Source organism: Anomaloglossus baeobatrachus, unplaced genomic scaffold, assembly GCF_048569485.1.
Source record: "Anomaloglossus baeobatrachus isolate aAnoBae1 unplaced genomic scaffold, aAnoBae1.hap1 Scaffold_3653, whole genome shotgun sequence".
NCBI classification, from domain to species: Eukaryota; Metazoa; Chordata; class Amphibia; order Anura; family Aromobatidae; genus Anomaloglossus; species Anomaloglossus baeobatrachus.
In genome coordinates, this window is record NW_027443004.1 from 15,102 (window position 1) to 38,074 (window position 22,973).

A 22,973-nucleotide genomic window follows, 5' to 3' on the forward strand; every position below is an offset into this window, starting at 1 on the left:
CGATGCGGCTGGGACGTGAGAGAGGAGCTGGAGGAGACTAAGAGGAGCCTGAAAAGGCACTTCGAGGAGGAGTCCGAGCGAATTGTCTTCCGTTCCAAAGTGGAGAACCTGGAGAAGGGTGAGAAATGTAACTCGTTCTTTTTCAGGAAACTCCACGCCGGTCACACGCCCATGAATGAACTACGAGACGAGAGTGGAAGCATACGACGCGGGAAAGAGAACGTGATGAAGGTCGTCAGCGACTTCTACAGCGAACTCTACGCCCGCAAGACTACTGACCCCGAGGCCGCCGATAAGTTCCTGTCAGGTATCACTAACCATCTTGACCCTGCAGACGCGGCGGCCATGGACGTTCCTCTGACGGTGGACGAGCTGCTCTCGGCCGCCAAATCCTTTAGTTCTGGCAGGACACCGGGCAGTGACGGCCTCCCAGCAGAGCTCTATGTAGCGCTGGGAGACCTAATCTGTCCGGACCTGTTAGGGCTGTATGAGGAGATGGTGGTGGAGGGCAGAATGCCTCCATCTCTGAGGGAAGGAATGGTCACGATCCTGTACAAGCGTAAAGGAGAGAGGTGCGACCTGAAGAATTGGCGTCCCATCACCCTTCTGAATGTCGACTACAAGATCCTGGCCAAGACGATGGCAACGAGACTGAAGACGGTTATCGGACGGATCATCCACCCAGATCAGACCTGCGGCATCCCCGGACGTCGCATCGCAGACAGCCTGGCTCTCATGCGGGACACGGTCGAGTACATCAAAGCCCGCCGGGTGCACGCAGCCCTGATCTCGTTGGATCAGGAAAAGGCCTTCGACCGTGTTTCCCATGAGTTCCTGGGCAAAGCTCTGCACAGGTTAGGTTTGGGTAACATGTTTTGTTTGTATGTCCAACTAATGTATTTTGATATTCACAGCTCGGTGTTGGTAAACGGCTGGAAGACTGACCCCTTCCCGGTCCTCTCAGGGGTCAGACAAGGCTGTCCTCTGTCACCTCTTCTTTTTGTTTGTGTTATAGAACTCTTTGCAGAGGCTATCCGGCGGAATGGAGAGATCAGAGGGATCACCGCACCAGGACCAGAACGCTTCGAGGTCAAGTGCTCGCTCTACATGGACGACGTGACCGTCTTCTGCGCGGACCGGCGCTCAGTCGACACCCTCGTCCAGACCTGTGAGACCTTCGGACGGGCTTCGGGAGCCAAAGTCAACTGCGGGAAGTCGAAAGCCATGCTCTTCGGGGACTGGCAGCCGGCCTCTTCCGCCCCCTTCCCTTTCAGCATCCAGCCGGATTTCATCAAGGTTCTTGGAGTCTGGTTCGGGAAGGAAGGAGCAGCCCTCAAGTCCTGGGAGGAACGCTTGACCAAGATCACCCAACGGATCGGTCTGTGGAGCCTCAGACGCCTCACCTGTGAGGGCAAAGCACTGGTCCTGCGTAACGAGGTACTGCCCGTGCTGCAGTACACGGCCCAGGCCTGGCCCCCCCTTGCCACCGTGTGCAGGGCCATTACCAGGACGGTGTTTCGTTTTGTCTGGGGATCCAAGATGGACAGAGTAAAGCGGAGCATCATGTACAAGGATCCTCGCAAGGGTGGGAAGGGCGTACCCGATATCCCCACCCTCCTGCGATCCTCCTTCGTATGTGACTGCGTTCGCCGAACTCTGCGAGTCAAGAGAGGTTCCGCGGGTGGGTCCATGTCTCGCTTCTTCCTGCTCCCCCTTTGGAGACGGTTAGGCTGGGATAAGTGGGACAGCTCCTTCCCCTACAACTGGACGGCGCCATGGTTCTACGGAGACGTGGTTCGGTTTGTGAGGGAACACCAACTGGAGGGACTCAAGCCTGATTTGTGGAAGCCAAAGACTATCCACAAACTCATCAGAGCCAAGGACGAAATGGAGAACATTCCAGGACTTCATCACGACACACTGGAGACTGTTTGGACAAACGTGTCATCGGCTGGATTGACCAACGGGCACAAGGACTTGTCATGGATGGCGATACAGGGCGGACTGCCCGTCCGGTCATTCATGCACGCCCGGAACCTGTGCAAAACCCGGTACTGCCCAAGGTGCCCCTTCGTGGAGGAAACATCGCTGCACGCCTTTTGGGACTGCCGTTTCGCACAGCGCCTGTTGGTTGCCCTGGAGGATGACCTGAGGAACTCCGTCCCCAGAGGGAGCCTATCGTACCATTCCGTACTTTATGGACTCTTCCCTGGGACTCACACCGTTGGAGCCATCCAGGAGGCTTGGCGCCTTATGAACTGCTTTAAGGACGCTATTTGGGTCGCCAGGAACCGGCTCATCTTGAAGAGGGAGAGGATGTCTATCCAGGATTGCCGCAGGCTGATCCACAGCCTGCTCAGAGACTATTCCATCATGGACAGTCCGGACGACAGCGCCGAGGAGGAGGTTTAGACCTCTTCCATGCCCCCTCCCTCCTTTTCCCGTTATGTGCGTCTTTCAATAAAGCTTCGGGCCTGTGACTTCCCCACCCTATCCCCCTTTTCCCCTACCCCGATCCCCCAATCGCCGGTTCGTCGTTATTTATTGTCTAACTTTTTCTTTCAGCTTGAGTGTTATGGATAAGCATAGGAGCGTGATGTATAGTTTAGTGCGTCGTACTCTATGGCTATGTAAGAAGGATTGTATATTTCTGTGTGTACGGGGCTGCGGCACTGTACACGGTTTGTTACCTTTTTGTGAGTAGTGCATGATAATAAAGATGCTGTTAAATCAAAAAATCTGTTCTTATCAGTTTAATATCTGATACGTCCCCTATCTGGGGACCATATATTAAATGGATTTTTAGAACAGGGAGATGGAAAAAGAGCTTGCTCTGTCCACTCCACGCATTGACCTGGTATTGCAGTACCTCCAGGAACGGTGCACCCCTTCTTAACCCAGTTTCCAAAAGCAGAACTCAATTCACCTGATTCATATTAGCCCGATTTAATGAATTGGAAGAAAGCATACGTCTTCATATGCACCTCAATTTGGCCCATTCACTTTTCACACTTCCTCCTTTTGTTTTTTATCTTTCACACTTTTGACTTTCTTTATTCATCCAAATAGCAAACTCATCACCACTCAACCTGACCAACTCGGCTATGTCCCCGTGCTGCAGTTCTCTGTCTTATCTAGATCATTTGCAATTGAATGGAATAGATCCCTTTTGGACAAAGTGGATTCACCTGCTGCTGCAGTGACCACAGGTGTGATAACATCTAGAATTGGCATCTGGTGCGATCTCTCCGCTTCCACTCCAAAGAAAGTTACCTGTTTATTCCTATCATGCATTGGTTTTTGGGGTTTTCTTTGAGTAATGATGATCTCTTTAGTAGTCTGTTGGCGCCCTCTCCTGGAGGAATAGTTTGCTTGCTCTTGGACATTCTAAAAGAGAGGTCATGATAGACATTGAGCTTCTGAGCTCAATTGGGGACAGTCATGGGTGATGAATGTTTGCAACCTACTGCGAAGCCTCATACCGCAATATAAGGAACGTCAAATACTAAGAAAGGGCGGCCTATGAAAGAATTACTACTTTCAATAAGTACACTTAAACGGCTAATTGGGAATAGAAAAACTGTAAAAAGCCCTCTGAGAAAGCCCCCCTCTAACCTTTGATAGTAAGCTTTTCTGTAGTCTGCCTGTTGATGTATTTTCCGTTTGAACTGTGCACAACATGAAGAGACGGAACACTGGCGGCTTGTCACAATGCCCCCCGATGACATCACAATAGCGCTGCTGCCTAGAAAACAAGCTGCGCAGAAGAAGTTGTTCTTTGGGTGGGAGGGTGGGCTAGTGGAAGGAGGGGGCAATCTCTTTTTTTCCCGGGTGGTAGGGGGATGACAGGAGAAGGGAAGCGGGTGGTGAGAAAGGTACAGAGGGCAGGGTTTGGGGGCTGGGAAGGAAAGGGAAAAGATTAGGGTTTGGGGATGATGAAAGGGCTTTCTACGGGTAAGGATGGCAAAGGGTGGCAGTGACGGAAAGTCAGGCAACCTGTCCTGTCCGTCTTTTTGTATCGTGAATTGGAAAGACTGCAAGGGGGAGGGGAGTTGCTTGCGCCCTAAAGGAGGAGTTATTCAGATTCATTGCAGTGGGCGGCGGCTGCAAAACGCACCATTCTTCTTGTTTTGGCTCTGCAAAGCAGCCTTTTCAAGGGTTGGCTTGGGTGACAAAATGTCTTGTGTAGGCGTGGGTTTGTCTCCCTCTCGCTCTCTCTCCCTAAGATGTGTCCGGCATAGGCCAGGGTGCCACTCGAGGCCCAAACCAATTCTGGTTATCGCTTCTCGGCCTTTTGGCTAAGATCAAGTGTAGTATCTGTTCTTATCAGTTTAATATCTGATACGTCCCCTATCTGGGGACCATATATTAAATGGATTTTTAGAACAGGGAGATGGAAAAAGAGCTTGCTCTGTCCACTCCACGCATTGACCTGGTATTGCAGTACCTCCAGGAACGGTGCACCCCTTCTTAACCCAGTTTCCAAAAGCAGAACTCAATTCACCTGATTCATATTAGCCCGATTTAATGAATTGGAAGAAAGCATACGTCTTCATATGCACCTCAATTTGGCCCATTCACTTTTCACACTTCCTCCTTTTGTTTTTTATCTTTCACACTTTTGACTTTCTTTATTCATCCAAATAGCAAACTCATCACCACTCAACCTGACCAACTCGGCTATGTCCCCGTGCTGCAGTTCTCTGTCTTATCTAGATCATTTGCAATTGAATGGAATAGATCCCTTTTGGACAAAGTGGATTCACCTGCTGCTGCAGTGACCACAGGTGTGATAACATCTAGAATTGGCATCTGGTGCGATCTCTCCGCTTCCACTCCAAAGAAAGTTACCTGTTTATTCCTATCATGCATTGGTTTTTGGGGTTTTCTTTGAGTAATGATGATCTCTTTAGTAGTCTGTTGGCGCCCTCTCCTGGAGGAATAGTTTGCTTGCTCTTGGACATTCTAAAAGAGAGGTCATGATAGACATTGAGCTTCTGAGCTCAATTGGGGACAGTCATGGGTGATGAATGTTTGCAACCTACTGCGAAGCCTCATACCGCAATATAAGGAACGTCAAATACTAAGAAAGGGCGGCCTATGAAAGAATTACTACTTTCAATAAGTACACTTAAACGGCTAATTGGGAATAGAAAAACTGTAAAAAGCCCTCTGAGAAAGCCCCCCTCTAACCTTTGATAGTAAGCTTTTCTGTAGTCTGCCTGTTGATGTATTTTCCGTTTGAACTGTGCACAACATGAAGAGACGGAACACTGGCGGCTTGTCACAATGCCCCCCGATGACATCACAATAGCGCTGCTGCCTAGAAAACAAGCTGCGCAGAAGAAGTTGTTCTTTGGGTGGGAGGGTGGGCTAGTGGAAGGAGGGGGCAATCTCTTTTTTTCCCGGGTGGTAGGGGGATGACAGGAGAAGGGAAGCGGGTGGTGAGAAAGGTACAGAGGGCAGGGTTTGGGGGCTGGGAAGGAAAGGGAAAAGATTAGGGTTTGGGGATGATGAAAGGGCTTTCTACGGGTAAGGATGGCAAAGGGTGGCAGTGACGGAAAGTCAGGCAACCTGTCCTGTCCGTCTTTTTGTATCGTGAATTGGAAAGACTGCAAGGGGGAGGGGAGTTGCTTGCGCCCTAAAGGAGGAGTTATTCAGATTCATTGCAGTGGGCGGCGGCTGCAAAACGCACCATTCTTCTTGTTTTGGCTCTGCAAAGCAGCCTTTTCAAGGGTTGGCTTGGGTGACAAAATGTCTTGTGTAGGCGTGGGTTTGTCTCCCTCTCGCTCTCTCTCCCTAAGATGTGTCCGGCATAGGCCAGGGTGCCACTCGAGGCCCAAACCAATTCTGGTTATCGCTTCTCGGCCTTTTGGCTAAGATCAAGTGTAGTATCTGTTCTTATCAGTTTAATATCTGATACGTCCCCTATCTGGGGACCATATATTAAATGGATTTTTAGAACAGGGAGATGGAAAAAGAGCTTGCTCTGTCCACTCCACGCATTGACCTGGTATTGCAGTACCTCCAGGAACGGTGCACCCCTTCTTAACCCAGTTTCCAAAAGCAGAACTCAATTCACCTGATTCATATTAGCCCGATTTAATGAATTGGAAGAAAGCATACGTCTTCATATGCACCTCAATTTGGCCCATTCACTTTTCACACTTCCTCCTTTTGTTTTTTATCTTTCACACTTTTGACTTTCTTTATTCATCCAAATAGCAAACTCATCACCACTCAACCTGACCAACTCGGCTATGTCCCCGTGCTGCAGTTCTCTGTCTTATCTAGATCATTTGCAATTGAATGGAATAGATCCCTTTTGGACAAAGTGGATTCACCTGCTGCTGCAGTGACCACAGGTGTGATAACATCTAGAATTGGCATCTGGTGCGATCTCTCCGCTTCCACTCCAAAGAAAGTTACCTGTTTATTCCTATCATGCATTGGTTTTTGGGGTTTTCTTTGAGTAATGATGATCTCTTTAGTAGTCTGTTGGCGCCCTCTCCTGGAGGAATAGTTTGCTTGCTCTTGGACATTCTAAAAGAGAGGTCATGATAGACATTGAGCTTCTGAGCTCAATTGGGGACAGTCATGGGTGATGAATGTTTGCAACCTACTGCGAAGCCTCATACCGCAATATAAGGAACGTCAAATACTAAGAAAGGGCGGCCTATGAAAGAATTACTACTTTCAATAAGTACACTTAAACGGCTAATTGGGAATAGAAAAACTGTAAAAAGCCCTCTGAGAAAGCCCCCCTCTAACCTTTGATAGTAAGCTTTTCTGTAGTCTGCCTGTTGATGTATTTTCCGTTTGAACTGTGCACAACATGAAGAGACGGAACACTGGCGGCTTGTCACAATGCCCCCCGATGACATCACAATAGCGCTGCTGCCTAGAAAACAAGCTGCGCAGAAGAAGTTGTTCTTTGGGTGGGAGGGTGGGCTAGTGGAAGGAGGGGGCAATCTCTTTTTTTCCCGGGTGGTAGGGGGATGACAGGAGAAGGGAAGCGGGTGGTGAGAAAGGTACAGAGGGCAGGGTTTGGGGGCTGGGAAGGAAAGGGAAAAGATTAGGGTTTGGGGATGATGAAAGGGCTTTCTACGGGTAAGGATGGCAAAGGGTGGCAGTGACGGAAAGTCAGGCAACCTGTCCTGTCCGTCTTTTTGTATCGTGAATTGGAAAGACTGCAAGGGGGAGGGGAGTTGCTTGCGCCCTAAAGGAGGAGTTATTCAGATTCATTGCAGTGGGCGGCGGCTGCAAAACGCACCATTCTTCTTGTTTTGGCTCTGCAAAGCAGCCTTTTCAAGGGTTGGCTTGGGTGACAAAATGTCTTGTGTAGGCGTGGGTTTGTCTCCCTCTCGCTCTCTCTCCCTAAGATGTGTCCGGCATAGGCCAGGGTGCCACTCGAGGCCCAAACCAATTCTGGTTATCGCTTCTCGGCCTTTTGGCTAAGATCAAGTGTAGTATCTGTTCTTATCAGTTTAATATCTGATACGTCCCCTATCTGGGGACCATATATTAAATGGATTTTTAGAACAGGGAGATGGAAAAAGAGCTTGCTCTGTCCACTCCACGCATTGACCTGGTATTGCAGTACCTCCAGGAACGGTGCACCCCTTCTTAACCCAGTTTCCAAAAGCAGAACTCAATTCACCTGATTCATATTAGCCCGATTTAATGAATTGGAAGAAAGCATACGTCTTCATATGCACCTCAATTTGGCCCATTCACTTTTCACACTTCCTCCTTTTGTTTTTTATCTTTCACACTTTTGACTTTCTTTATTCATCCAAATAGCAAACTCATCACCACTCAACCTGACCAACTCGGCTATGTCCCCGTGCTGCAGTTCTCTGTCTTATCTAGATCATTTGCAATTGAATGGAATAGATCCCTTTTGGACAAAGTGGATTCACCTGCTGCTGCAGTGACCACAGGTGTGATAACATCTAGAATTGGCATCTGGTGCGATCTCTCCGCTTCCACTCCAAAGAAAGTTACCTGTTTATTCCTATCATGCATTGGTTTTTGGGGTTTTCTTTGAGTAATGATGATCTCTTTAGTAGTCTGTTGGCGCCCTCTCCTGGAGGAATAGTTTGCTTGCTCTTGGACATTCTAAAAGAGAGGTCATGATAGACATTGAGCTTCTGAGCTCAATTGGGGACAGTCATGGGTGATGAATGTTTGCAACCTACTGCGAAGCCTCATACCGCAATATAAGGAACGTCAAATACTAAGAAAGGGCGGCCTATGAAAGAATTACTACTTTCAATAAGTACACTTAAACGGCTAATTGGGAATAGAAAAACTGTAAAAAGCCCTCTGAGAAAGCCCCCCTCTAACCTTTGATAGTAAGCTTTTCTGTAGTCTGCCTGTTGATGTATTTTCCGTTTGAACTGTGCACAACATGAAGAGACGGAACACTGGCGGCTTGTCACAATGCCCCCCGATGACATCACAATAGCGCTGCTGCCTAGAAAACAAGCTGCGCAGAAGAAGTTGTTCTTTGGGTGGGAGGGTGGGCTAGTGGAAGGAGGGGGCAATCTCTTTTTTTCCCGGGTGGTAGGGGGATGACAGGAGAAGGGAAGCGGGTGGTGAGAAAGGTACAGAGGGCAGGGTTTGGGGGCTGGGAAGGAAAGGGAAAAGATTAGGGTTTGGGGATGATGAAAGGGCTTTCTACGGGTAAGGATGGCAAAGGGTGGCAGTGACGGAAAGTCAGGCAACCTGTCCTGTCCGTCTTTTTGTATCGTGAATTGGAAAGACTGCAAGGGGGAGGGGAGTTGCTTGCGCCCTAAAGGAGGAGTTATTCAGATTCATTGCAGTGGGCGGCGGCTGCAAAACGCACCATTCTTCTTGTTTTGGCTCTGCAAAGCAGCCTTTTCAAGGGTTGGCTTGGGTGACAAAATGTCTTGTGTAGGCGTGGGTTTGTCTCCCTCTCGCTCTCTCTCCCTAAGATGTGTCCGGCATAGGCCAGGGTGCCACTCGAGGCCCAAACCAATTCTGGTTATCGCTTCTCGGCCTTTTGGCTAAGATCAAGTGTAGTATCTGTTCTTATCAGTTTAATATCTGATACGTCCCCTATCTGGGGACCATATATTAAATGGATTTTTAGAACAGGGAGATGGAAAAAGAGCTTGCTCTGTCCACTCCACGCATTGACCTGGTATTGCAGTACCTCCAGGAACGGTGCACCCCTTCTTAACCCAGTTTCCAAAAGCAGAACTCAATTCACCTGATTCATATTAGCCCGATTTAATGAATTGGAAGAAAGCATACGTCTTCATATGCACCTCAATTTGGCCCATTCACTTTTCACACTTCCTCCTTTTGTTTTTTATCTTTCACACTTTTGACTTTCTTTATTCATCCAAATAGCAAACTCATCACCACTCAACCTGACCAACTCGGCTATGTCCCCGTGCTGCAGTTCTCTGTCTTATCTAGATCATTTGCAATTGAATGGAATAGATCCCTTTTGGACAAAGTGGATTCACCTGCTGCTGCAGTGACCACAGGTGTGATAACATCTAGAATTGGCATCTGGTGCGATCTCTCCGCTTCCACTCCAAAGAAAGTTACCTGTTTATTCCTATCATGCATTGGTTTTTGGGGTTTTCTTTGAGTAATGATGATCTCTTTAGTAGTCTGTTGGCGCCCTCTCCTGGAGGAATAGTTTGCTTGCTCTTGGACATTCTAAAAGAGAGGTCATGATAGACATTGAGCTTCTGAGCTCAATTGGGGACAGTCATGGGTGATGAATGTTTGCAACCTACTGCGAAGCCTCATACCGCAATATAAGGAACGTCAAATACTAAGAAAGGGCGGCCTATGAAAGAATTACTACTTTCAATAAGTACACTTAAACGGCTAATTGGGAATAGAAAAACTGTAAAAAGCCCTCTGAGAAAGCCCCCCTCTAACCTTTGATAGTAAGCTTTTCTGTAGTCTGCCTGTTGATGTATTTTCCGTTTGAACTGTGCACAACATGAAGAGACGGAACACTGGCGGCTTGTCACAATGCCCCCCGATGACATCACAATAGCGCTGCTGCCTAGAAAACAAGCTGCGCAGAAGAAGTTGTTCTTTGGGTGGGAGGGTGGGCTAGTGGAAGGAGGGGGCAATCTCTTTTTTTCCCGGGTGGTAGGGGGATGACAGGAGAAGGGAAGCGGGTGGTGAGAAAGGTACAGAGGGCAGGGTTTGGGGGCTGGGAAGGAAAGGGAAAAGATTAGGGTTTGGGGATGATGAAAGGGCTTTCTACGGGTAAGGATGGCAAAGGGTGGCAGTGACGGAAAGTCAGGCAACCTGTCCTGTCCGTCTTTTTGTATCGTGAATTGGAAAGACTGCAAGGGGGAGGGGAGTTGCTTGCGCCCTAAAGGAGGAGTTATTCAGATTCATTGCAGTGGGCGGCGGCTGCAAAACGCACCATTCTTCTTGTTTTGGCTCTGCAAAGCAGCCTTTTCAAGGGTTGGCTTGGGTGACAAAATGTCTTGTGTAGGCGTGGGTTTGTCTCCCTCTCGCTCTCTCTCCCTAAGATGTGTCCGGCATAGGCCAGGGTGCCACTCGAGGCCCAAACCAATTCTGGTTATCGCTTCTCGGCCTTTTGGCTAAGATCAAGTGTAGTATCTGTTCTTATCAGTTTAATATCTGATACGTCCCCTATCTGGGGACCATATATTAAATGGATTTTTAGAACAGGGAGATGGAAAAAGAGCTTGCTCTGTCCACTCCACGCATTGACCTGGTATTGCAGTACCTCCAGGAACGGTGCACCCCTTCTTAACCCAGTTTCCAAAAGCAGAACTCAATTCACCTGATTCATATTAGCCCGATTTAATGAATTGGAAGAAAGCATACGTCTTCATATGCACCTCAATTTGGCCCATTCACTTTTCACACTTCCTCCTTTTGTTTTTTATCTTTCACACTTTTGACTTTCTTTATTCATCCAAATAGCAAACTCATCACCACTCAACCTGACCAACTCGGCTATGTCCCCGTGCTGCAGTTCTCTGTCTTATCTAGATCATTTGCAATTGAATGGAATAGATCCCTTTTGGACAAAGTGGATTCACCTGCTGCTGCAGTGACCACAGGTGTGATAACATCTAGAATTGGCATCTGGTGCGATCTCTCCGCTTCCACTCCAAAGAAAGTTACCTGTTTATTCCTATCATGCATTGGTTTTTGGGGTTTTCTTTGAGTAATGATGATCTCTTTAGTAGTCTGTTGGCGCCCTCTCCTGGAGGAATAGTTTGCTTGCTCTTGGACATTCTAAAAGAGAGGTCATGATAGACATTGAGCTTCTGAGCTCAATTGGGGACAGTCATGGGTGATGAATGTTTGCAACCTACTGCGAAGCCTCATACCGCAATATAAGGAACGTCAAATACTAAGAAAGGGCGGCCTATGAAAGAATTACTACTTTCAATAAGTACACTTAAACGGCTAATTGGGAATAGAAAAACTGTAAAAAGCCCTCTGAGAAAGCCCCCCTCTAACCTTTGATAGTAAGCTTTTCTGTAGTCTGCCTGTTGATGTATTTTCCGTTTGAACTGTGCACAACATGAAGAGACGGAACACTGGCGGCTTGTCACAATGCCCCCCGATGACATCACAATAGCGCTGCTGCCTAGAAAACAAGCTGCGCAGAAGAAGTTGTTCTTTGGGTGGGAGGGTGGGCTAGTGGAAGGAGGGGGCAATCTCTTTTTTTCCCGGGTGGTAGGGGGATGACAGGAGAAGGGAAGCGGGTGGTGAGAAAGGTACAGAGGGCAGGGTTTGGGGGCTGGGAAGGAAAGGGAAAAGATTAGGGTTTGGGGATGATGAAAGGGCTTTCTACGGGTAAGGATGGCAAAGGGTGGCAGTGACGGAAAGTCAGGCAACCTGTCCTGTCCGTCTTTTTGTATCGTGAATTGGAAAGACTGCAAGGGGGAGGGGAGTTGCTTGCGCCCTAAAGGAGGAGTTATTCAGATTCATTGCAGTGGGCGGCGGCTGCAAAACGCACCATTCTTCTTGTTTTGGCTCTGCAAAGCAGCCTTTTCAAGGGTTGGCTTGGGTGACAAAATGTCTTGTGTAGGCATGGGTTTGTCTCCCTCTCGCTCTCTCTCCCTAAGATGTGTCCGGCATAGGCCAGGGTGCCACTCGAGGCCCAAACCAATTCTGGTTATCGCTTCTCGGCCTTTTGGCTAAGATCAAGTGTAGTATCTGTTCTTATCAGTTTAATATCTGATACGTCCCCTATCTGGGGACCATATATTAAATGGATTTTTAGAACAGGGAGATGGAAAAAGAGCTTGCTCTGTCCACTCCACGCATTGACCTGGTATTGCAGTACCTCCAGGAACGGTGCACCCCTTCTTAACCCAGTTTCCAAAAGCAGAACTCAATTCACCTGATTCATATTAGCCCGATTTAATGAATTGGAAGAAAGCATACGTCTTCATATGCACCTCAATTTGGCCCATTCACTTTTCACACTTCCTCCTTTTGTTTTTTATCTTTCACACTTTTGACTTTCTTTATTCATCCAAATAGCAAACTCATCACCACTCAACCTGACCAACTCGGCTATGTCCCCGTGCTGCAGTTCTCTGTCTTATCTAGATCATTTGCAATTGAATGGAATAGATCCCTTTTGGACAAAGTGGATTCACCTGCTGCTGCAGTGACCACAGGTGTGATAACATCTAGAATTGGCATCTGGTGCGATCTCTCCGCTTCCACTCCAAAGAAAGTTACCTGTTTATTCCTATCATGCATTGGTTTTTGGGGTTTTCTTTGAGTAATGATGATCTCTTTAGTAGTCTGTTGGCGCCCTCTCCTGGAGGAATAGTTTGCTTGCTCTTGGACATTCTAAAAGAGAGGTCATGATAGACATTGAGCTTCTGAGCTCAATTGGGGACAGTCATGGGTGATGAATGTTTGCAACCTACTGCGAAGCCTCATACCGCAATATAAGGAACGTCAAATACTAAGAAAGGGCGGCCTATGAAAGAATTACTACTTTCAATAAGTACACTTAAACGGCTAATTGGGAATAGAAAAACTGTAAAAAGCCCTCTGAGAAAGCCCCCCTCTAACCTTTGATAGTAAGCTTTTCTGTAGTCTGCCTGTTGATGTATTTTCCGTTTGAACTGTGCACAACATGAAGAGACGGAACACTGGCGGCTTGTCACAATGCCCCCCGATGACATCACAATAGCGCTGCTGCCTAGAAAACAAGCTGCGCAGAAGAAGTTGTTCTTTGGGTGGGAGGGTGGGCTAGTGGAAGGAGGGGGCAATCTCTTTTTTTCCCGGGTGGTAGGGGGATGACAGGAGAAGGGAAGCGGGTGGTGAGAAAGGTACAGAGGGCAGGGTTTGGGGGCTGGGAAGGAAAGGGAAAAGATTAGGGTTTGGGGATGATGAAAGGGCTTTCTACGGGTAAGGATGGCAAAGGGTGGCAGTGACGGAAAGTCAGGCAACCTGTCCTGTCCGTCTTTTTGTATCGTGAATTGGAAAGACTGCAAGGGGGAGGGGAGTTGCTTGCGCCCTAAAGGAGGAGTTATTCAGATTCATTGCAGTGGGCGGCGGCTGCAAAACGCACCATTCTTCTTGTTTTGGCTCTGCAAAGCAGCCTTTTCAAGGGTTGGCTTGGGTGACAAAATGTCTTGTGTAGGCGTGGGTTTGTCTCCCTCTCGCTCTCTCTCCCTAAGATGTGTCCGGCATAGGCCAGGGTGCCACTCGAGGCCCAAACCAATTCTGGTTATCGCTTCTCGGCCTTTTGGCTAAGATCAAGTGTAGTATCTGTTCTTATCAGTTTAATATCTGATACGTCCCCTATCTGGGGACCATATATTAAATGGATTTTTAGAACAGGGAGATGGAAAAAGAGCTTGCTCTGTCCACTCCACGCATTGACCTGGTATTGCAGTACCTCCAGGAACGGTGCACCCCTTCTTAACCCAGTTTCCAAAAGCAGAACTCAATTCACCTGATTCATATTAGCCCGATTTAATGAATTGGAAGAAAGCATACGTCTTCATATGCACCTCAATTTGGCCCATTCACTTTTCACACTTCCTCCTTTTGTTTTTTATCTTTCACACTTTTGACTTTCTTTATTCATCCAAATAGCAAACTCATCACCACTCAACCTGACCAACTCGGCTATGTCCCCGTGCTGCAGTTCTCTGTCTTATCTAGATCATTTGCAATTGAATGGAATAGATCCCTTTTGGACAAAGTGGATTCACCTGCTGCTGCAGTGACCACAGGTGTGATAACATCTAGAATTGGCATCTGGTGCGATCTCTCCGCTTCCACTCCAAAGAAAGTTACCTGTTTATTCCTATCATGCATTGGTTTTTGGGGTTTTCTTTGAGTAATGATGATCTCTTTAGTAGTCTGTTGGCGCCCTCTCCTGGAGGAATAGTTTGCTTGCTCTTGGACATTCTAAAAGAGAGGTCATGATAGACATTGAGCTTCTGAGCTCAATTGGGGACAGTCATGGGTGATGAATGTTTGCAACCTACTGCGAAGCCTCATACCGCAATATAAGGAACGTCAAATACTAAGAAAGGGCGGCCTATGAAAGAATTACTACTTTCAATAAGTACACTTAAACGGCTAATTGGGAATAGAAAAACTGTAAAAAGCCCTCTGAGAAAGCCCCCCTCTAACCTTTGATAGTAAGCTTTTCTGTAGTCTGCCTGTTGATGTATTTTCCGTTTGAACTGTGCACAACATGAAGAGACGGAACACTGGCGGCTTGTCACAATGCCCCCCGATGACATCACAATAGCGCTGCTGCCTAGAAAACAAGCTGCGCAGAAGAAGTTGTTCTTTGGGTGGGAGGGTGGGCTAGTGGAAGGAGGGGGCAATCTCTTTTTTTCCCGGGTGGTAGGGGGATGACAGGAGAAGGGAAGCGGGTGGTGAGAAAGGTACAGAGGGCAGGGTTTGGGGGCTGGGAAGGAAAGGGAAAAGATTAGGGTTTGGGGATGATGAAAGGGCTTTCTACGGGTAAGGATGGCAAAGGGTGGCAGTGACGGAAAGTCAGGCAACCTGTCCTGTCCGTCTTTTTGTATCGTGAATTGGAAAGACTGCAAGGGGGAGGGGAGTTGCTTGCGCCCTAAAGGAGGAGTTATTCAGATTCATTGCAGTGGGCGGCGGCTGCAAAACGCACCATTCTTCTTGTTTTGGCTCTGCAAAGCAGCCTTTTCAAGGGTTGGCTTGGGTGACAAAATGTCTTGTGTAGGCGTGGGTTTGTCTCCCTCTCGCTCTCTCTCCCTAAGATGTGTCCGGCATAGGCCAGGGTGCCACTCGAGGCCCAAACCAATTCTGGTTATCGCTTCTCGGCCTTTTGGCTAAGCTCAAGTGTAGTATCGTTCGAAAAGGTGGTTTAAGGCTCCGGCCACCTTAGTACAATGATGCAATGCACACTGGAAGGTTGCGCTTGTTAGTACTTTGGGAGGATAGTATATCCATCTAGAGGAAACCATGGCCCTACCAGGATCGAGGCTATTAGACTGAGTAAGTGTGGGGGTTATGGTGCAATGTGCCCCAGGAATGGACACCCTGGAGGGAGTCTGAACTTGCTAGGTTGGGACCCTGGTAAGCCTCAGACTCTGTCGCACGCCGCGCCTTGCCTATTCATACTTTCCAAGCATATTGCCCTATCCCGGCCTTCTGGCTAAGAAGGGAAATTTTTATAATCCCGGTCGGAGGTCCGGTCAGCTTTGGGCTGAGAAACCAACACCCGGTTGGAGGTCCGGGTCAGCTTTGGCTGAGAAACCAACACCCGGTTGGAGGTCCGGTTAGCCTTGGGCTGAGAAACCAACACCCGGTTGGAGGTCCGGTCAGCCTTGGGCTGAGAAACCAACACCGGTTGACGGTCCGGGCAGTCTCGGCTGCGAAACCAACGACTAGTAGCTCCCTACTCCACTTGGGTAAGATGCCTCGGTGGACGCTGGGAGCAACAACAAGGCTCAACCAGGCTTCGGCTTGGGGGAGCACCGAAGATCCCTGACCCTCGCTGTGGCCTTCTGGCTCGGAGGGACGGGGTTGATTTTTGGGGATCCTCTTCTCACGGAGGGGTCCACACGAATCCTAGCCTTTGCACTGTTTTTGGTGTGACTTCGGTCATGCATTTTTGCGGTGCTTTGGAAAGCTTCATTAAATCAAAAATCTGTTCTTATCAGTTTAATATCTGATACGTCCCCTATCTGGGGACCATATATTAAATGGATTTTTAGAACAGGGAGATGGAAAAAGAGCTTGCTCTGTCCACTCCACGCATTGACCTGGTATTGCAGTACCTCCAGGAACGGTGCACCCCTTCTTAACCCAGTTTCCAAAAGCAGAACTCAATTCACCTGATTCATATTAGCCCGATTTAATGAATTGGAAGAAAGCATACGTCTTCATATGCACCTCAATTTGGCCCATTCACTTTTCACACTTCCTCCTTTTGTTTTTTATCTTTCACACTTTTGACTTTCTTTATTCATCCAAATAGCAAACTCATCACCACTCAACCTGACCAACTCGGCTATGTCCCCGTGCTGCAGTTCTCTGTCTTATCTAGATCATTTGCAATTGAATGGAATAGATCCCTTTTGGACAAAGTGGATTCACCTGCTGCTGCAGTGACCACAGGTGTGATAACATCTAGAATTGGCATCTGGTGCGATCTCTCCGCTTCCACTCCAAAGAAAGTTACCTGTTTATTCCTATCATGCATTGGTTTTTGGGGTTTTCTTTGAGTAATGATGATCTCTTTAGTAGTCTGTTGGCGCCCTCTCCTGGAGGAATAGTTTGCTTGCTCTTGGACATTCTAAAAGAGAGGTCATGATAGACATTGAGCTTCTGAGCTCAATTGGGGACAGTCATGGGTGATGAATGTTTGCAACCTACTGCGAAGCCTCATACCGCAATATAAGGAACGTCAAATACTAAGAAAGGGCGGCCTATGAAAGAATTACTACTTTCAATAAGTACACTTAAACGGCTAATTGGGAATAGAAAAACTGTAAAAAGCCCTCTGAGAAAGCCCCCCTCTAACCTTTGATAGTAAGCTTTTCTGTAGTCTGCCTGTTGATGTATTTTCCGTTTGAACTGTGCACAACATGAAGAGACGGAACACTGGCGGCTTGTCACAATGCCCCCCGATGACATCACAATAGCGCTGCTGCCTAGAAAACAAGCTGCGCAGAAGAAGTTGTTCTTTGGGTGGGAGGGTGGGCTAGTGGAAGGAGGGGGCAATCTCTTTTTTTCCCGGGTGGTAGGGGGATGACAGGAGAAGGGAAGCGGGTGGTGAGAAAGGTACAGAGGGCAGGGTTTGGGGGCTGGGAAGGAAAGGGAAAAGATTAGGGTTTGGGGATGATGAAAGGGCTTTCTACGGGTAAGGATGGCAAAGGGTGGCAGTGACGGAAAGTCAGGCAACCTGTCCTGTCCGTCTTTTTGTATCGTGAATTGGAAAGACTGCAAGGGGGAGGGGAGTTGCTTGCGCCCTAAAGGAGGAGTTATTCAGATTCATTGCAGTGGGCGGCGGCTGCAAAACGCACCATTCTTCTTGTTTTGGCTCTGCAAAGCAGCCTTTTCAAGGGTTGGCTTGGGTGACAAAATGTCTTGTGTAGGCGTGGGTTTGTCTCCCTCTCGCTCTCTCTCCCTAAGATGTGTCCGGCATAGGCCAGGGTGCCACTCGAGGCCCAAACCAATTCTGGTTATCGCTTCTCGGCCTTTTGGCTAAGATCAAGTGTAGTATCTGTTCTTATCAGTTTAATATCTGATACGTCCCCTATCTGGGGACCATATATTAAATGGATTTTTAGAACAGGGAGATGGAAAAAGAGCTTGCTCTGTCCACTCCACGCATTGACCTGGTATTGCAGTACCTCCAGGAACGGTGCACCCCTTCTTAACCCAGTTTCCAAAAGCAGAACTCAATTCACCTGATTCATATTAGCCCGATTTAATGAATTGGAAGAAAGCATACGTCTTCATATGCACCTCAATTTGGCCCATTCACTTTTCACACTTCCTCCTTTTGTTTTTTATCTTTCACACTTTTGACTTTCTTTATTCATCCAAATAGCAAACTCATCACCACTCAACCTGACCAACTCGGCTATGTCCCCGTGCTGCAGTTCTCTGTCTTATCTAGATCATTTGCAATTGAATGGAATAGATCCCTTTTGGACAAAGTGGATTCACCTGCTGCTGCAGTGACCACAGGTGTGATAACATCTAGAATTGGCATCTGGTGCGATCTCTCCGCTTCCACTCCAAAGAAAGTTACCTGTTTATTCCTATCATGCATTGGTTTTTGGGGTTTTCTTTGAGTAATGATGATCTCTTTAGTAGTCTGTTGGCGCCCTCTCCTGGAGGAATAGTTTGCTTGCTCTTGGACATTCTAAAAGAGAGGTCATGATAGACATTGAGCTTCTGAGCTCAATTGGGGACAGTCATGGGTGATGAATGTTTGCAACCTACTGCGAAGCCTCATACCGCAATATAAGGAACGTCAAATACTAAGAAAGGGCGGCCTATGAAAGAATTACTACTTTCAATAAGTACACTTAAACGGCTAATTGGGAATAGAAAAACTGTAAAAAGCCCTCTGAGAAAGCCCCCCTCTAACCTTTGATAGTAAGCTTTTCTGTAGTCTGCCTGTTGATGTATTTTCCGTTTGAACTGTGCACAACATGAAGAGACGGAACACTGGCGGCTTGTCACAATGCCCCCCGATGACATCACAATAGCGCTGCTGCCTAGAAAACAAGCTGCGCAGAAGAAGTTGTTCTTTGGGTGGGAGGGTGGGCTAGTGGAAGGAGGGGGCAATCTCTTTTTTTCCCGGGTGGTAGGGGGATGACAGGAGAAGGGAAGCGGGTGGTGAGAAAGGTACAGAGGGCAGGGTTTGGGGGCTGGGAAGGAAAGGGAAAAGATTAGGGTTTGGGGATGATGAAAGGGCTTTCTACGGGTAAGGATGGCAAAGGGTGGCAGTGACGGAAAGTCAGGCAACCTGTCCTGTCCGTCTTTTTGTATCGTGAATTGGAAAGACTGCAAGGGGGAGGGGAGTTGCTTGCGCCCTAAAGGAGGAGTTATTCAGATTCATTGCAGTGGGCGGCGGCTGCAAAACGCACCATTCTTCTTGTTTTGGCTCTGCAAAGCAGCCTTTTCAAGGGTTGGCTTGGGTGACAAAATGTCTTGTGTAGGCGTGGGTTTGTCTCCCTCTCGCTCTCTCTCCCTAAGATGTGTCCGGCATAGGCCAGGGTGCCACTCGAGGCCCAAACCAATTCTGGTTATCGCTTCTCGGCCTTTTGGCTAAGATCAAGTGTAGTATCTGTTCTTATCAGTTTAATATCTGATACGTCCCCTATCTGGGGACCATATATTAAATGGATTTTTAGAACAGGGAGATGGAAAAAGAGCTTGCTCTGTCCACTCCACGCATTGACCTGGTATTGCAGTACCTCCAGGAACGGTGCACCCCTTCTTAACCCAGTTTCCAAAAGCAGAACTCAATTCACCTGATTCATATTAGCCCGATTTAATGAATTGGAAGAAAGCATACGTCTTCATATGCACCTCAATTTGGCCCATTCACTTTTCACACTTCCTCCTTTTGTTTTTTATCTTTCACACTTTTGACTTTCTTTATTCATCCAAATAGCAAACTCATCACCACTCAACCTGACCAACTCGGCTATGTCCCCGTGCTGCAGTTCTCTGTCTTATCTAGATCATTTGCAATTGAATGGAATAGATCCCTTTTGGACAAAGTGGATTCACCTGCTGCTGCAGTGACCACAGGTGTGATAACATCTAGAATTGGCATCTGGTGCGATCTCTCCGCTTCCACTCCAAAGAAAGTTACCTGTTTATTCCTATCATGCATTGGTTTTTGGGGTTTTCTTTGAGTAATGATGATCTCTTTAGTAGTCTGTTGGCGCCCTCTCCTGGAGGAATAGTTTGCTTGCTCTTGGACATTCTAAAAGAGAGGTCATGATAGACATTGAGCTTCTGAGCTCAATTGGGGACAGTCATGGGTGATGAATGTTTGCAACCTACTGCGAAGCCTCATACCGCAATATAAGGAACGTCAAATACTAAGAAAGGGCGGCCTATGAAAGAATTACTACTTTCAATAAGTACACTTAAACGGCTAATTGGGAATAGAAAAACTGTAAAAAGCCCTCTGAGAAAGCCCCCCTCTAACCTTTGATAGTAAGCTTTTCTGTAGTCTGCCTGTTGATGTATTTTCCGTTTGAACTGTGCACAACATGAAGAGACGGAACACTGGCGGCTTGTCACAATGCCCCCCGATGACATCACAATAGCGCTGCTGCCTAGAAAACAAGCTGCGCAGAAGAAGTTGTTCTTTGGGTGGGAGGGTGGGCTAGTGGAAGGAGGGGGCAATCTCTTTTTTTCCCGGGTGGTAGGGGGATGACAGGAGAAGGGAAGCGGGTGGTGAGAAAGGTACAGAGGGCAGGGTTTGGGGGCTGGGAAGGAAAGGGAAAAGATTAGGGTTTGGGGATGATGAAAGGGCTTTCTACGGGTAAGGATGGCAAAGGGTGGCAGTGACGGAAAGTCAGGCAACCTGTCCTGTCCGTCTTTTTGTATCGTGAATTGGAAAGACTGCAAGGGGGAGGGGAGTTGCTTGCGCCCTAAAGGAGGAGTTATTCAGATTCATTGCAGTGGGCGGCGGCTGCAAAACGCACCATTCTTCTTGTTTTGGCTCTGCAAAGCAGCCTTTTCAAGGGTTGGCTTGGGTGACAAAATGTCTTGTGTAGGCGTGGGTTTGTCTCCCTCTCGCTCTCTCTCCCTAAGATGTGTCCGGCATAGGCCAGGGTGCCACTCGAGGCCCAAACCAATTCTGGTTATCGCTTCTCGGCCTTTTGGCTAAGATCAAGTGTAGTATCTGTTCTTATCAGTTTAATATCTGATACGTCCCCTATCTGGGGACCATATATTAAATGGATTTTTAGAACAGGGAGATGGAAAAAGAGCTTGCTCTGTCCACTCCACGCATTGACCTGGTATTGCAGTACCTCCAGGAACGGTGCACCCCTTCTTAACCCAGTTTCCAAAAGCAGAACTCAATTCACCTGATTCATATTAGCCCGATTTAATGAATTGGAAGAAAGCATACGTCTTCATATGCACCTCAATTTGGCCCATTCACTTTTCACACTTCCTCCTTTTGTTTTTTATCTTTCACACTTTTGACTTTCTTTATTCATCCAAATAGCAAACTCATCACCACTCAACCTGACCAACTCGGCTATGTCCCCGTGCTGCAGTTCTCTGTCTTATCTAGATCATTTGCAATTGAATGGAATAGATCCCTTTTGGACAAAGTGGATTCACCTGCTGCTGCAGTGACCACAGGTGTGATAACATCTAGAATTGGCATCTGGTGCGATCTCTCCGCTTCCACTCCAAAGAAAGTTACCTGTTTATTCCTATCATGCATTGGTTTTTGGGGTTTTCTTTGAGTAATGATGATCTCTTTAGTAGTCTGTTGGCGCCCTCTCCTGGAGGAATAGTTTGCTTGCTCTTGGACATTCTAAAAGAGAGGTCATGATAGACATTGAGCTTCTGAGCTCAATTGGGGACAGTCATGGGTGATGAATGTTTGCAACCTACTGCGAAGCCTCATACCGCAATATAAGGAACGTCAAATACTAAGAAAGGGCGGCCTATGAAAGAATTACTACTTTCAATAAGTACACTTAAACGGCTAATTGGGAATAGAAAAACTGTAAAAAGCCCTCTGAGAAAGCCCCCCTCTAACCTTTGATAGTAAGCTTTTCTGTAGTCTGCCTGTTGATGTATTTTCCGTTTGAACTGTGCACAACATGAAGAGACGGAACACTGGCGGCTTGTCACAATGCCCCCCGATGACATCACAATAGCGCTGCTGCCTAGAAAACAAGCTGCGCAGAAGAAGTTGTTCTTTGGGTGGGAGGGTGGGCTAGTGGAAGGAGGGGGCAATCTCTTTTTTTCCCGGGTGGTAGGGGGATGACAGGAGAAGGGAAGCGGGTGGTGAGAAAGGTACAGAGGGCAGGGTTTGGGGGCTGGGAAGGAAAGGGAAAAGATTAGGGTTTGGGGATGATGAAAGGGCTTTCTACGGGTAAGGATGGCAAAGGGTGGCAGTGACGGAAAGTCAGGCAACCTGTCCTGTCCGTCTTTTTGTATCGTGAATTGGAAAGACTGCAAGGGGGAGGGGAGTTGCTTGCGCCCTAAAGGAGGAGTTATTCAGATTCATTGCAGTGGGCGGCGGCTGCAAAACGCACCATTCTTCTTGTTTTGGCTCTGCAAAGCAGCCTTTTCAAGGGTTGGCTTGGGTGACAAAATGTCTTGTGTAGGCGTGGGTTTGTCTCCCTCTCGCTCTCTCTCCCTAAGATGTGTCCGGCATAGGCCAGGGTGCCACTCGAGGCCCAAACCAATTCTGGTTATCGCTTCTCGGCCTTTTGGCTAAGATCAAGTGTAGTATCTGTTCTTATCAGTTTAATATCTGATACGTCCCCTATCTGGGGACCATATATTAAATGGATTTTTAGAACAGGGAGATGGAAAAAGAGCTTGCTCTGTCCACTCCACGCATTGACCTGGTATTGCAGTACCTCCAGGAACGGTGCACCCCTTCTTAACCCAGTTTCCAAAAGCAGAACTCAATTCACCTGATTCATATTAGCCCGATTTAATGAATTGGAAGAAAGCATACGTCTTCATATGCACCTCAATTTGGCCCATTCACTTTTCACACTTCCTCCTTTTGTTTTTTATCTTTCACACTTTTGACTTTCTTTATTCATCCAAATAGCAAACTCATCACCACTCAACCTGACCAACTCGGCTATGTCCCCGTGCTGCAGTTCTCTGTCTTATCTAGATCATTTGCAATTGAATGGAATAGATCCCTTTTGGACAAAGTGGATTCACCTGCTGCTGCAGTGACCACAGGTGTGATAACATCTAGAATTGGCATC

At 47.6% G+C, this 22,973-nt stretch overlaps 12 non-coding genes and 1 pseudogene across 12 annotated transcripts; all 13 read left to right on the top strand.

Moving 5' to 3' along the window:
- Positions 1–2,686: 2,686 nt before the first annotated feature.
- LOC142273663 (U2 spliceosomal RNA) lies at positions 2,687–2,891 on the top strand (annotated as a pseudogene).
- Positions 2,892–4,278: 1,387 nt separating this feature from the next.
- On the top strand, positions 4,279–4,469 carry LOC142273636 (U2 spliceosomal RNA). The gene has a single exon (XR_012738108.1). It is a non-coding gene; the product is annotated as a U2 spliceosomal RNA (small nuclear RNA).
- Positions 4,470–5,856: 1,387 nt separating this feature from the next.
- On the top strand, positions 5,857–6,047 carry LOC142273637 (U2 spliceosomal RNA). The gene has a single exon (XR_012738109.1). It is a non-coding gene; the product is annotated as a U2 spliceosomal RNA (small nuclear RNA).
- Positions 6,048–7,434: 1,387 nt separating this feature from the next.
- Positions 7,435–7,625, top strand: LOC142273638 (U2 spliceosomal RNA). Its single transcript, XR_012738110.1, has one exon. It is a non-coding gene; the product is annotated as a U2 spliceosomal RNA (small nuclear RNA).
- Positions 7,626–9,012: 1,387 nt separating this feature from the next.
- Positions 9,013–9,203, top strand: LOC142273639 (U2 spliceosomal RNA). The gene has a single exon (XR_012738111.1). It is a non-coding gene; the product is annotated as a U2 spliceosomal RNA (small nuclear RNA).
- A 1,387-nt stretch (positions 9,204–10,590) lies between these two features.
- LOC142273640 (U2 spliceosomal RNA) lies at positions 10,591–10,781 on the top strand. The gene has a single exon (XR_012738112.1). It is a non-coding gene; the product is annotated as a U2 spliceosomal RNA (small nuclear RNA).
- A 1,387-nt stretch (positions 10,782–12,168) lies between these two features.
- Positions 12,169–12,359, top strand: LOC142273641 (U2 spliceosomal RNA). The gene has a single exon (XR_012738113.1). It is a non-coding gene; the product is annotated as a U2 spliceosomal RNA (small nuclear RNA).
- A 1,387-nt stretch (positions 12,360–13,746) lies between these two features.
- Positions 13,747–13,937, top strand: LOC142273642 (U2 spliceosomal RNA). The gene has a single exon (XR_012738114.1). It is a non-coding gene; the product is annotated as a U2 spliceosomal RNA (small nuclear RNA).
- Positions 13,938–16,121: 2,184 nt separating this feature from the next.
- LOC142273664 (U2 spliceosomal RNA) lies at positions 16,122–16,317 on the top strand. Its single transcript, XR_012738133.1, has one exon. It is a non-coding gene; the product is annotated as a U2 spliceosomal RNA (small nuclear RNA).
- Positions 16,318–17,704: 1,387 nt separating this feature from the next.
- LOC142273643 (U2 spliceosomal RNA) lies at positions 17,705–17,895 on the top strand. Its single transcript, XR_012738115.1, has one exon. It is a non-coding gene; the product is annotated as a U2 spliceosomal RNA (small nuclear RNA).
- A 1,387-nt stretch (positions 17,896–19,282) lies between these two features.
- LOC142273646 (U2 spliceosomal RNA) lies at positions 19,283–19,473 on the top strand. Its single transcript, XR_012738117.1, has one exon. It is a non-coding gene; the product is annotated as a U2 spliceosomal RNA (small nuclear RNA).
- Positions 19,474–20,860: 1,387 nt separating this feature from the next.
- Positions 20,861–21,051, top strand: LOC142273647 (U2 spliceosomal RNA). Its single transcript, XR_012738118.1, has one exon. It is a non-coding gene; the product is annotated as a U2 spliceosomal RNA (small nuclear RNA).
- A 1,387-nt stretch (positions 21,052–22,438) lies between these two features.
- On the top strand, positions 22,439–22,629 carry LOC142273648 (U2 spliceosomal RNA). Its single transcript, XR_012738119.1, has one exon. It is a non-coding gene; the product is annotated as a U2 spliceosomal RNA (small nuclear RNA).
- The last annotated feature ends 344 nt before the right edge of the window (positions 22,630–22,973 follow it).